Source organism: Pinus tabuliformis, chromosome 5_2 (genome assembly GCF_031772625.1).
Source record: "Pinus tabuliformis cultivar Carrire ecotype Pingquan chromosome 5_2, CPIR1, whole genome shotgun sequence".
Classification (NCBI taxonomy): Eukaryota; Viridiplantae; Streptophyta; class Pinopsida; order Pinales; family Pinaceae; genus Pinus; species Pinus tabuliformis.
The window spans coordinates 618929271-618943393 of NC_142306.1; positions in this window are offsets into that span (position 1 = coordinate 618929271).

Below are 14123 nucleotides of genomic sequence, written 5' to 3' on the forward strand. Positions count from 1 at the left end.
TTCCACGTTGGAATCAGAATCGGATGCAATAAACCACTTAGATGTTTACATTGTTTTTACCTTTTGACAATCCAAGCACCTCACAATAAACAGTGCCACCTATTTCTTTAAATTTTCCCAATGGTAGAACTCTGTAACCTCTGTTAATGTTTTCTGATATCCCAGGTGACCTGAATATGGTTTAACATGAAATTCCTGCAAGATAAGCTTCTTCAGCTCATTTTTGTCCAACACATAAATCCTGTCCCTAAATCTGACCAAACCATCTATCGTAAGATGATAATCCATATATTGTTCACTTGTACCCTACTACTATAATCTGTGCCTAGGTTGTTGGTACTTGTCATCTCGCTGACCCGCCTACAAGATTCGTTCTTGCAAGTCTATCCCATAAGATCTCATAGCTGCAATGTGATTTACCTGTACTCTACTGCTAAGAGCATTTGCAACCTTGTTCTATTTACCCTTAATTTACATGATCTTGAAGTAAAAATCATTGAGCGTATCCAACCACCTTGTTTTCTTGAAATTTATATTTGGTTGGGCAAACAAGTATCTCAAACCACTATGATCACTCATCAACACAAACCTCTTGTCAAGAATATAGTGCCTCCAAATCTTCAATGCATGAATGATCGTTTTCAATTCAAGATCATGAGTTACATAGTTATGCTTGTTCTCATTTAGTTTCCTTGACTTGTAGCATACTATGTGTCCTTCCTACATCAGAACCCCACCAAGTCCTCTTTTGCAAGCATTTGTACATACCAAAAACTCTTTATCTGGATTTGTGATCTTTAGAACTGGAGCATTTGTAAGCAATTGTTTCAATTGTTCAAAACTAGTTTCACATTCCTCTATCCATTCAAATTTCTTTCATTTTCACTGTAATGACGTAATAGGATAGGAAATCCATGAGAAGTTCCTAATGAACCTCCTGTAGTAATATGCTAACCCCATGAATTATATGACCTCATCCACATTCTTAGGAGTTTCCACCCCATGATAGCTATGATCTTTTTTGGGTCCATTATTATACCTTCCTTAGAAACCACATGCCCCAAGTAATGAACTTATGTCTGAAATAAACCGCACTTACTAAGCTTGGCATACAACTGATGCTCTCTTAATAGCCTTAACATTGCTACTAAATGTTTTTCATGCTCTTCCTCATTCTTAGAATATATCAATATGTCATCAATGAATATATACTATCACAAACTTGTCCAGATAAGGATGCAACATACTATTCATTGAACACATGAAAGTAGTTGGAGCATTAGTCAAACTAAAAGGAACCACAACAAACTCATAATGCCCATACCTGGTTTGGAAAGAAGTCTTGTAGATGTCCTCTTCTTTGATGCATACATGATGATATTCAGATCTCAGATCAATCTTTGAGAACATTGTTTTTCCCTCAACTGATCAAACAAGTCATCAATCTGCGACAAAGGGTACATATTCTTGATCGTCACCTTGTTCAACTACCTATAATCAATGTACAACCTGAGAGTACCATCCTTCTTCTTTACAAACAATACTGGTGCACCCCAAGGCGACACACTTGACCTAATGTATCCCTTATCAAGCATTTCCTTCAATTACAACTTCAGTTCCACTAATTCTCGAGTGTTCATCTTGTACGGTGCCTTTGATGCTAGTGTTGCTCCTGATATCAACTCAATAGAAAAGTCCACTTCTCTATAAGGTTATAAATTTGAGATATCTAATGGAAATACATCCTAAAACTATTGCAAAATCAGATACCTCTTCAAGACTTCTGCATCCTCAACATCCTTACCTTTTTCACTAGAAATATGAACTACAAACAATAAACATCATTTTTGGTCTACATAGCTTTAACCATCCTCGCTGATGTAGGCTTCTTCTTACCTTGTAAGATTCTCTTCTCTCCGTCATCATCCAAGCACTCAATAGCCTTATCATAACAATCCACCTTAGTCCTATGAATGTACAAGCAATCCATACCCAACAACATACTATATGAACCAAATCGAAGCACATTTAGATGTGCTGATGTAGACATACTGTTCAATTTAAATGCACAAGATTTTACCTAATGATGAACTCTTTTTTAGTACTTGTATCCAATAGAACTAACCAAGACTCCGCATGCACTTATTTTTTCAAACCACACTTATCCACCAAGTCAAGGATGATATAACTATAGTTAGATCCAGGGTCAATCAATATAGAAACAAATTGATCACAAATCTTACCTTCCATATGATCGATAATAGATGCATGATGATCAACCTGCCAATTATCCAAAGCTACATAAATATGAGGAATACTCTGTCCAACATCCCCAACTGTCTGTGCCTCTTGAGCACTGTAAATATGCGGTCTTCCACCCTGATGTTGTGGACAATCTCTCCTAGATTATCCTCGCCAAAAGTCCAATGTTGTAAAAGCTTCCTTCCATCACCCTTATTCTGCTCCTCATACTGAAATCAGTGCCCTCTATCAGCTGCATTAAACTTCTTGTGCGATGTTGCATTCTCCTTTTCATCTGTATCCCGAGGTTTTTATCTCTTCTTAACATAATTTCCTTTATTCTTCTCATTACCTTTTCAATTATGCTTAGACTCAGTCGTGTGCTTTGATTTCTCATAATAATGTTTCAACTTTCTGATGGCTTCCTCCAGCGATCTAGGCTCTTCAAGGAAAACTATGTCACCTGTAATTACATATTGGTTATTCAAGGAAAATTTGGTTTGTGGTTCTTGGGATGTTGGGAAGAGAACTAGAGCCAAGGGCTAAGAAGAGGACAAGGAATTTCCAGATTTAGAATGGTGAATTGAGTGAAAGGCTTTATTGATATAAGAGATGGAGTAACCATTGGCTATAATGGCCTTTGTAAGGAGAGATTTTCTTTCTCAAGGAAATGAGGATCACACATTCAAATGACTTAGAATAATTGAAATTTCTAGAAAGACAATGGTTTGGAATGAGTGATCGTGCGAATGGACATGAAGATATCTATCTTGTGAGTTTTTTTCCTATTAACTTGGTGGGTAAGGGCACCATTAGATTTATCAAAAATGAGAATATCCAAAAATGAAAGAGAATTTTTCTTTTGGATTTCCATAATAAATTGGATATGGGGTGAAAGTAATTAAAAGTAAAAAATTTCTTATTTCATTGATAGGTTTTTTATGTTTCCTGGTACAATTGAGATGTGTAATTTTTTCGATTCTTAATATAAAGTGACATATAACATTTAAATATATATTAATAACAACAACAAACAAATTTAATATGTACCATAAATAAAATATTTCAATGTCTTCTTCTCACTGAAACATTTCATTTCATTTGTGTATTATTGAATATGAAAAAAATGTGTAATTCTTAGTTAACATGTTATATATATGTGTGTGTGTGTGTGTTGGAAATAACACTGAGAGGGGGGGGGGGTGGGGTGAATCAGTATTAGAAATTTAACAATATTTCATTTCCATAAACAGATTTATATACGCTACTTCTGTTAATGAAACCTGCGTGTATACGCAACTGTGTTTAGAGAAACCAGCGTATACCTTGCAAACTTATAATTTAGTTAGTTGATCTTTAATCTGTGTATCAGAACCATATAACCAGTAATCAGGTGCAGTAAACAGAACAGGCAATCACACACATGAACACAAGATATAAGGTGGAAACCCAATGTGGGTGAAAACCACCTGCTGCAATCATCTCTATCTTTCTTTAATAAGAAACTTCTTTTACAAATTTTGTACTGGTGCAGCCTTATACCAGTACGCAGGCTTCTACCTGCAGAAGGCTACAACCTTCTCTCGTTCTCCAGCTTTTCCTGGAAGGGAGCTACAACCCCCTTAGCTCTTGTACTAGCTAATGTGTTTACTAGTACATAGGTGCTGACCTATAGAAGGCTACAACCTTCTCTTTTCTTCCAGGGACCACGTTTCATAAATTTTCAGACTGGATCCATCAATAACATCAATCAAACATCAAATATATTTGCATCAACCAATCTCCTTTGCACCAACCAAAACTGAATCAAACAATCACTTTTCTGAATGCTGTAACCAGAATACAGTAACAGTAACCAGAACCCAATCTAGAACCCAGAACACTGCAACAGTAAACAGAAGTAGCTAAAACATATTTTATGAGACGTACGCTACTTCAATGTGTTGAACCTGCGTTCATACAATATTATATGAAGGCAAACCTATGTATACGCTATTTTGAAATGTCGAACCAACGTGTATACGTGCCTTTGCTATCCTGAACCTGTGTACAGATCTGTAAAAGATGATTTAACCTTTACAACTTATTTAGACATCAGTTATACCCAGATCATTAGATTTATAGATTACGACATGCACCAATTATTCAGATAAAAGATCAAAACCACAGAAAGATACTTCTCTTCAAGCCTTACGATCTTGACCCATCAATAGAACTTATCCTTCTTCAAGCGCTCAGGTTCCTCCTTGATTCATATCCAGCTATGCACGATAACCCAATAACTAGTATTCTAGATCTTGCTCTTCCTTAGATATTCAATGCTTGAGTGCCTTTGCCTAATGATCTCCTCCTCCTTTTATAGTCTTAGGCCTTACTCAATACCATGGTCCAAAACCACTTAGAATCAATACCTTGGACCAAATACCTGGGGTCAACACTTCGGACAAGATACCTTGGACCAATACCATGGACCAAATACCATGGACCAAAACCAAGTTTTCCAACATGTACGTGCTTTTCCTTGCATGAAAGTGTGTGTATACGCATACGCGCCTTTTGGTCTGCAATCCCGCATGTATACGCGGTTTGGTCAAGGGAACCTACGTATACCTGTTTTTCATTCACTCTGTGATCCTAAACTGTGATCTGTCATCTGAGTGAGTTGCCATCAGGGAAAACACCTGTGTCATAGTGCCAAACCAATGTCATAATGCCAACAATCTCCCCCTTTGGACTTGATGGCAACCCCAAGTCACTCTCCCCCTTTGTCATCAAGGGCAAAGGGTTATGCTCCCCCTGAGTACATGCTGAATTCTCTGATATGCTGAAGTGTGTTGATCATGCTCCCCTTGACTGTAAGCAAGGTCTGCAAAAAGATGTTCTACAAGAAGAACATGACTTTATACATCATAAATGACCTTCCTATCACCAAAGACTCATACATACATCCATCTCCCAACCAAGTGGGGATATACCAAGATTGACTCATCCACCCAACCAAGTGGGGATACACCAAAAGTTTATACATGATAAAACAAGAACATTACATCATCCATCCCAGGCATAGTGGGGAAACAAAATAGGTCGTTACATGACCTTGATAATAAAAGATATACATGACATAGAGAAAAAATATCTAAAACAAGACTATGATAGTCATCAACAACTATCATCAGCAGCATCTGTCAATCACCATCCAGACCAGCAACCATGATCTCCCTTTGCACCTGTTCCACCTGAATCAGAAACAACTGTGAAATTGTACCAAGATCTTCTAAGATAATGCCAACAATGCATTATTAGAAGTATATGCTCCCCCTGAACCTGTGCTAGATGGTCTCTGTCAGACCCATATCAGACTCTTTTCATCCTGAGTCTGGCCCACTATTTTTCTTCAAACCAACATATACGCGACTGTATCCACAGCAACCAGCGTATGTACGCGGATATGCTTCATGAAACTCACATACAACCACTTTTCTCTGAACCAGATAGGTTTCAACAGCAAGATGATGCATCAACTACTCCCAGCTTCTGTCTGAGATATTCAAATGTCTCTCTAGGTAGCGGTTTGGTGAATATATCAGCAACCTGTTCTTCGAAGGGAACATACTCCAATTTGACCTTTTGTTCAAGCACTTGTTCACGGAGAAAATGATATTTGATAGGTATATGCTTGGTCTTGGAATGCATGATTGGATTCTTTGAAATACTGATTGCACTTGTATTATCACATAGAATGGAGATGGGTGGAGTACATGTGATCTGAATGTCTTGTAATGTTTGCGTCATCCAAAGGAGTTGTGTGCAACAAGATGTAGCAGCCACACATTCTGCTTCAGCTGTAGATAATGCAATTGAACTTTGTTTCTTGCTGAACCAAGACACTAATCTGGAACCCATATAGAATGCACCACCACTAGTGCTTTTTCTGTCATCCACGCTTCTTGCCCAATTTGCATCTGTATATGCATGAAGTGTAAGATCTGTATCTCTAGGATACCATAAACCAAAGTTTTGTGTTCCTTGAAGATATTTGAAAATCCTTTTGACTACCTAAAGGTGTGCTTCCTTTAGATTTGCTTGGAATCTTCCAACTATTCCCACTGCATGCATGATGTCTGGTCGGGTACCTGTTAGATAGAGTAGACTACCAATCATGGATCTGTAGGTTGGTTGATGTACTGCTGTTGATTCATCATTTGCGCTGAGGCTGCATCCTATTACCATAGGGGTACATACTGGTTTAGAATCTTCCATGCCATATTTCTTCAAGATTTTCTTGAGGTACTTGGTTTGTGATAAAAAAATACCATCTTTATTTTGTTGAACTTGTAAGCCAAGAAAATATGTGAGCTCACCAAGCAGGGACATTTCAAATTCTTTCTGCATTACCAAGGCAAAGTTTTGACTCATGGCTTCTTCATTGCTACCAAAAATGATATCATCAACATACACAACAAGTATTAACAATTTATCATTGTCAATTTTTATATATAGATTGCTATCAGCTGATCCTTTTGAAAAACCTTGTTGATGAAGGTATTTGTCAAGACGATAATACCAGGCCCTTGGAGCTTGTTTTAGACCATAGAGAGCCTTTCTAAGTCTGCATACAAGTTTTGGATCATTTCCAAGGATGAATCCATCTAGTTGCTCAATATACACTTCTTCTTCTAGGTCTCCATTAAGAAAGGCAGATTTCACATCCATTTGATATACTTTGAACTTCTGAAAACTAGAAAGAGCAAGGAACATTCTTATGGCTTCAAGTCTAGCAACAAGTGCAAAAGTTTCTTCAAAGTCTATACCTTCTTGTTGAGCATACCCTTTACAAACAAGTCTAGCCTTGTTTCTAATAACTTCTCCATTTTCATTCAACTTGTTTTTGAATATCCATTTGGTTCCTATGACATTCTTATCATTAGGTCTAGGAACCAATTCCCAAGTATTATTCTTTTCAATCTGCTCAAGTTCTTCATTCATGGCCTTGACCCAACATTCATCTTTGCATGCTTCATTTACATTTTGCGGTTCAACGGAGGAAAGCAATGCTAGATAGCTTGAAGCTTCTGTAATAGTTCTTCTTGTTTGCACTCCTGCCTCTTTCTGCCCCAAAATTTGAGTCTCTGGATGATTCTTCTGAACATACCTGGATGGAGTCTTTTCTTCTACCCTTATCTGTTCTTCTGGTGCCTCATTGGTTTCTTCTTCAGAATTTGTCTGATTTGATGTGGAAGGATAGTCCTCATCTTCTTCATAATCTTCGGTTTTTACCTGCTTTGGATTTTTGCCTACTTCATCAACCACAACATCAATACTTTCAACAATTTTCCCAAGTCTTTTATTATAACACTTGTATCCTTTACTTCGGGAAGAGTAACCAAGGAGAATGCCTTCATCTGCTCTAGGTTCAAACTTGCCAAGTTTTTCATCAGTCCTTTTGATGTAACATTTGCTTCCAAAAACTTTGAAGTATTTTACAGTAGGAGTCTTACCATACCAAAGTTCATGTGGAGTTTGAGTGCTGTTTACCCGGATGTTTGTTTTGTTGAGAATAGTGACAACAGCAAATGCAGCTTCTCCCTAGAAGGTTGCAGGAGTTCCAGACTCATCTAGCATAGCACGAGCCATTTGTTGAATAGTTTTGTTCATCCTTTCTACCACTCCATTTTGTTGAGGAGTAGAGAATTCCCTTCTTATTCCATGTTCTTCACATAAGTTGAAGAATTCATCCAAGGTAAATTCCCCTCCTCGATTAGACCTGAGGCATTTGATTTTGCGATCTGATTCATTTTCAACCAAAGCTTTGAAGGCTTTGAACTTTTCGAAAGCTTCGTCTTTATGCTTTAGAAGTCCTATCCAACACATTCTGGAAAAGTCGTCAATGAACAATATGAAGTATTCTTCTCCACGAGGTGACTTTTTCCTAGATGGACCACATAAATCAGTGTGAACAAGTTCAAGAGGCTTACTAGCTGATCCTTCCTTCTCAGGGAAATGTGCTCTGGTTTGCTTACCAAATTGACATGATTTGCATATTGTATTTTCTGGAATGCTGATATTTGGAAGATCACGAACAACCTTGTATCTACATGCTTTTCTTATTTTAGGGAAGCTTAGATGCCCCAATCTTCTGTGCCATAGCCAGTGTTCATCGTTTTTGCTTAGGTAGCACTGTTGTTGTCCCCCCTTGAGTATGTACAGGTTTTTTGGAGTTCTTACACCTTTGATCATTGTTTCTCCTGTATCAAGCTCATGAACAACACATCCATTTGATCGAAATACTACCTCATTTCCTTGATCACACATTTGACTGACACTCAATAGATTATTCTTTAGACCATCTACATACATAACATTCCCAACTTTAACTTTTTATTTTAAGAGAACGGAGCCTTTGCCTTTTATGATTGCTGGAGTGTCATTACCAAATGAGACCTTGTTTTCCTTTTCTAAGGCATTATATGACTGAAGTTTTTCTTTATCACCTGTCATGTGTTTCAAGCATCCACTGTCGATGTACCACTGATTTTCTTGTCCTTCTGCATACAAGGCTATACCACATCTTTCTATTTGCGATTCTTTCTTTCTCCATGTTTTGGGACCCAATGAAGCTTGCTCCTTCTAAGATGTTTGCCGAAATTTACTCCTACATTCAGAATCTTCATGACTGAAGTTGTTACAGATAGAGCATTCTATTTCATTTTCAAGAGCAGAAAAGTTATTGTAGGTCCTTTTCATGATCCCAGTCACATTCCTTTGATTTTGTGCTTCTCTAGTCATGATGGTCTTGTAAGCAACACATTGAGCAGCTTTGTGTCCAAAGTTATGACATGAAAAACATTGGCCATTAAAGAAATTCCTATGATTATCAAATCTACTGACCTGATGATTGTAGTTTCCATTGACATTCATTCTTGAAGCAAAATGATTTACCTGAGGTAGGTTGTAGCTTCTGTTCATCCTTGAAGTAGATTGAACCCGATTTACCTGGTGATCTGCTTTATGCCTTTGCTGACGATTGTCAACCTGTTCACTTCTCCTTGCTGCATCAAGATAACTTTTGGAGGTTGATGGCTTCTGTGCTTGAGATGCTTCTTCTGTATATCCAAGACCTGTCTTTATCAGAGGAGAACGCTGCACTTTGATAATTTCATCTAAAGTTTCTGATCCTTTAGCAAATCTAAGATTGAGAGCTTTTGTTTTCTCAATATCTTTTCTTAGACCCACAATTTCACATTCTAACTTTTCATTGTGTTTTTCCCTTTCAACAAGTTGGAATGTCAGAGTATCTATAATCATACTCTTTTCTTCTAAACAGATTTTAAGTTTAGAAATTTCTTCATAGAGACCATCTTCATCTAAAGCATCCAAGAAATCATCATCTTCAAAAGCCATCAAAAGTCTATAATCATTACCATGTTCATCTTCATCACTATTTGATAAACCATCACTATCTTCATGTGTATAATAGCTCTTCTTACTTACATTTTGTTTTCTATTCCATTTTGCTGGTTCCTTACCTTTATCCAACTTATCTTTATGAGGACATTTGGCTGCATAATGACCAACTCTTCCACAAGCAAAGCATTTGAAAGGTAGTTTACCTCTGAATCTTCCAGAACCCCGTTGAAGGTTCTTGACAAAGTTTGCTTCTTCCTCTCCTTCTGAAATGTGTCCCAATTCATTGAGCTCTTCTCTTCCTGAAGCCTTGAATGTGGCTTCTCTCATATCTGATGGACCCCCTTTTCTCATTTCGAAAGCAGTTAGGATTTCGTGCAGCTGTGTCATAGTAATACTCTGAAGATTCTACTTTTCTTCTATGGCAGAAACTTTTGATTCAAACTTAGAAGACAGGGATCTCAAAACCTTTTCAACTACAGTAACTTCTTTTATCTCTTCACCCAAGTTTTTCATGTGATTAACAATCTCATCTATACGTAAGAAGTAATTAGCTATACTTTCATCATTGTGCATTTTGAGAGTTTCATATTGAATTCTGAGAGATTGTAGTTTTGCACGTTTTACCTTATCGTCTCCTTCATAGCTTATAACGATCTTGTCCCATATTTCTTTTGCGGTTTTGAGCTGCATAACCTTGACAAATTCTGATTGTGATAAACTCCCCAATAATGTGTTGATAGCCTTGGAATTTGTTTCATACTTCTTTTTACCTGCAGTATCTATAGGAATTGCTGATGGAAATGTGTATCCTCATTCCACAATTTCCCAAACTTCTGCTCCAGGAGATTGAAGATAGGCTATGGTTCTTACCTTCCAATAGTCGAAGTTGCTCCCATCGAAGATTGGTGGTCTAATGGATCCCTCTCTTTCGTAGGTACTCATGATGATAGATCTTCCTTCAAGCGATCAAGCTTTTTCTGAAGGACCTGCTCTGATACCAATTGTTGGAAATAATACTGAGAGGGGGGGGGGGGGTGAATCAGTATTAGCAATTTAACAATATTTCATTTCCATAAACAGATTTATATACGCTACTTCTGTTAATGAAACCTGCGTGTATACACAACTGTGTTTAGAGCAACCAGCATATACCTTGCAAACTTATAATTTAGTTAGTTGATCTTTAATCTGTGTATTAGAACCATATAACCAGTAATCAGATGTAGTAAACAGAACAGGCAATCACACACATGAACACAAGATATAAGGTGGAAACCCAATGTGGGTGAAAACCACCTGCTGCAATCGTCTTTATCTTTCTTTAATAAGAAACTTCTTTTACAAATTTTGTACTGGTGCAGCCTTATACCAGTACACAGGCTTCTATCGGCAGAAGGCTACAACCTTCTCTCGTTCTCCGGCTTTTCCTGGAAGGGAGCTACAACACCCTTAGCTCTTGTACTAGCTGATGTGTTTACTTGTACGTAGGTGCTGACCTATGGAAGGCTACAACCTTCTCTTTTCTTCCAGGGACCACGTTTCATAAATTTTCAGACTGGATCCATCAATAACATCAATCAAACATCAAATATATCTGCATCAACCAATCTCCTTTGCACCAACCAAAACTGAATCAAACAATCACTTTTCTGAATGCTGTAACCAGAATACAGTAACAGTAACCAGAACCCAATCCAGAACCCAGAACACTGCAACAGTAAACAGAAGTAGCTAAAACATATTTTATGAGACGTATGCTACTTCAATGTGTCGAACCTGCGTTCATATGCTATTATATGAAGGCAAACCTATGTATACGCTGTTTTGAAATGCCGAACCAGCGTGTATACGTGCCTTTGCTATCCTGAACCTGCATACAGATCTGTAAAAGATGATTTAACCTTTACAACTTATTCAGACATCAGTTATACCCAGATCATCAAATTTATAGATTACAACATGCGCAATTATTCAGATAAAAGATCAAAACCATGCAGAGATACTTCTCTTCAAGCCTTACGATCTTGACCCATCAATAGAACTTATCCTTCTTCAAGCGCTCAGGTTCCTCCTTGATTCAGATCCAGCTATGCACCATAACCCAATAACCAGTATTCTAGATCTTGCTCTTCCTTAGATATTCAATGCTTGAGTGCCTTTGCCTAATGATCTCCTCCTCCTTTTATAGTCTTAGGCCTTACTCAATACCATGGTCCAAAACCACTTAGAATCAATACCTTGGACCAAATACCTAGGGTCAACACTTTGGACAAGATACCTTGGACCAATACCATGGGTCAAAATACCATGGACCAAATACCACGGACCAAAACCAAGTTTTCCAACATGTACGCGCTTTTCCTTGCATGAAAGTGCGTGTATATGCATACGCGCCTTTTGGTCTACAATCCCGCATGTATACGCGGTTTGGTCAAGGGGAACCTGCGTATACCTCTTTTTCCTTCATTCTGTGATCCTGAACTATGATCTGTCATCTGAGTGAGTTGCCATCAAGGACAACACCTGTGTCATAGCGCCAAACCTGTGTCATAATGCCAACAATAAAAAATAAATTAGCAAAATTATATCTGTTGGACACCTAATCCCTTATGGGTTGGTGTGGAATGTGAACAACTACCAGAGTCCAAGAGACATTGGAAGATGAATCCAATATTCATGTACAATGTATTATAAATGAACATATTGTGAATAGTAAAGGAAATCTAATGCTTGTCATTTATATTAGTTGTTTACATTCCATGTATACCTGACATGGTATCAGAGCCGGCCAATTCTGGCCCTGCTCAAATCTGCCACTAATTTTGTGGTCTTTTCTGTGCATTTCAGTCCTGCACTTCTAAGCTACATTCCAGCTGAATTTCCTGCCCAAATATGAGCCATTGTTTTTAGTTATGTCATTTCTGCTCACTTCCCATAACGCTTTGTTAATTCGTTGTCTGTCTGTTCTTCCATTCAGATATGCAATCAGAGCCTGAATTTTCTGTGCTTATTACTGAGATGTTAGAACTCTGTCAACCGAACTGTGTGGCCTGACAAAACATTCCCTGACATCCCTGTCTATGTAGCTGTCAGAAACATTACTTCTTCCACCCCTATCAGGTCTGTAACTTCCAGTCTAACAATTCTACCCTAACGCTCCACTAAGCAGGAAAAACCCTCATTGGCCAATTTCCCTAGATCGAAATTGACAATCTTGTTTCAAAATTTCTGGTTAGGCAAATGTTCTTGGCATCGATCCTTCATTTGACTCACTAGGAAGGTTAACTTTAGTGATACGGCCAGGTTCCCATATGCATTCAAAGTATCCCATTTGCAAAGGCACTATAGATCTTCGCAAGGATACCTGCTTGCATCTTGGAATCATTCTTGTCTTTTCATTTCTTGAATAGCTTCTAAAGGCCGATGCATTTGGAAATCTGCAATGAATCCATGGTTGGTGCATCATTGAAGGGAGCATCGTCCTATTCATTGTCTTAGACCGATTACACATAGACTTGGGTTCCTGCGGTCCATTTTGCCAAAGCGGAGTCTTGACGGTCTTGCAATCAGTGCACACTCTCGTCACAGCCCAGGGACTATTGTTGTTCACATTTTTTGCCTGACCCATTCCTAATATTTTGCAATACATGCTCATTTTCTACTCCCTTTCGAGCAATCTTTGAAAGTCTTAGATGCTTAGCTGGGCCTAAACTAGCACTTCTTCTCTGCTTTTGACTGTATGCGGGAATCCCATTGAAGAAATTTAGCTGACGTTGCTCTTCCCCTTTACTCGGCTTTCATATTTCCCAGAATGTGAGGTGTTATCATTTGACACTACGGGTGCCACTGCATTCTTAGGTTTATCATCCCCTTCATATTGCTCCATTTAACTACTTTGCAAAGCTCGTTGCATCTGCGCACAACTCTTATAACAATTTTAGCCCCTTCAAATGTTGGAGGATGTTGATGCAGAAAAATAAGCAATATTGATACAACAATATTGCTTTGAGCTCCGTGTCAGTGTTCAGACCCTGGAAAGATATGATAGGGACGACATTGGTCTGCTGAAACTCATAGGAAATGGGGGTGTCGTCAATGATAATTACCCTCCTCAGATCTCTCCCCATTACGTGTCCGTTGAAATGTGGAGTCCAATTGAAAAGCCTCTCAGCTAGATCTTACTCAGCTCCCATATAAAATAATCTCGAACTGATTCATCATTCTGCTTGAGAGAGAGCATTGTTACATTGCGCAGAGTGGAATAGAGTAAAGTAGAATAGCAGTGACAAAATAAGAAGCGCAGAATTTTGAAATTTGGATTGGAAATGGGCGATAACTAAGTGGATTTGGGAGAAAATGGTACTGAATTCGAGAAACCGATGAATACTTTTTTGATGTGAGGTATATGCTGAAACTAAGTGCATTGGAATATTAAGTGCGCCCATATTGAATGCCAATATGTTCCTTTGAAAGCC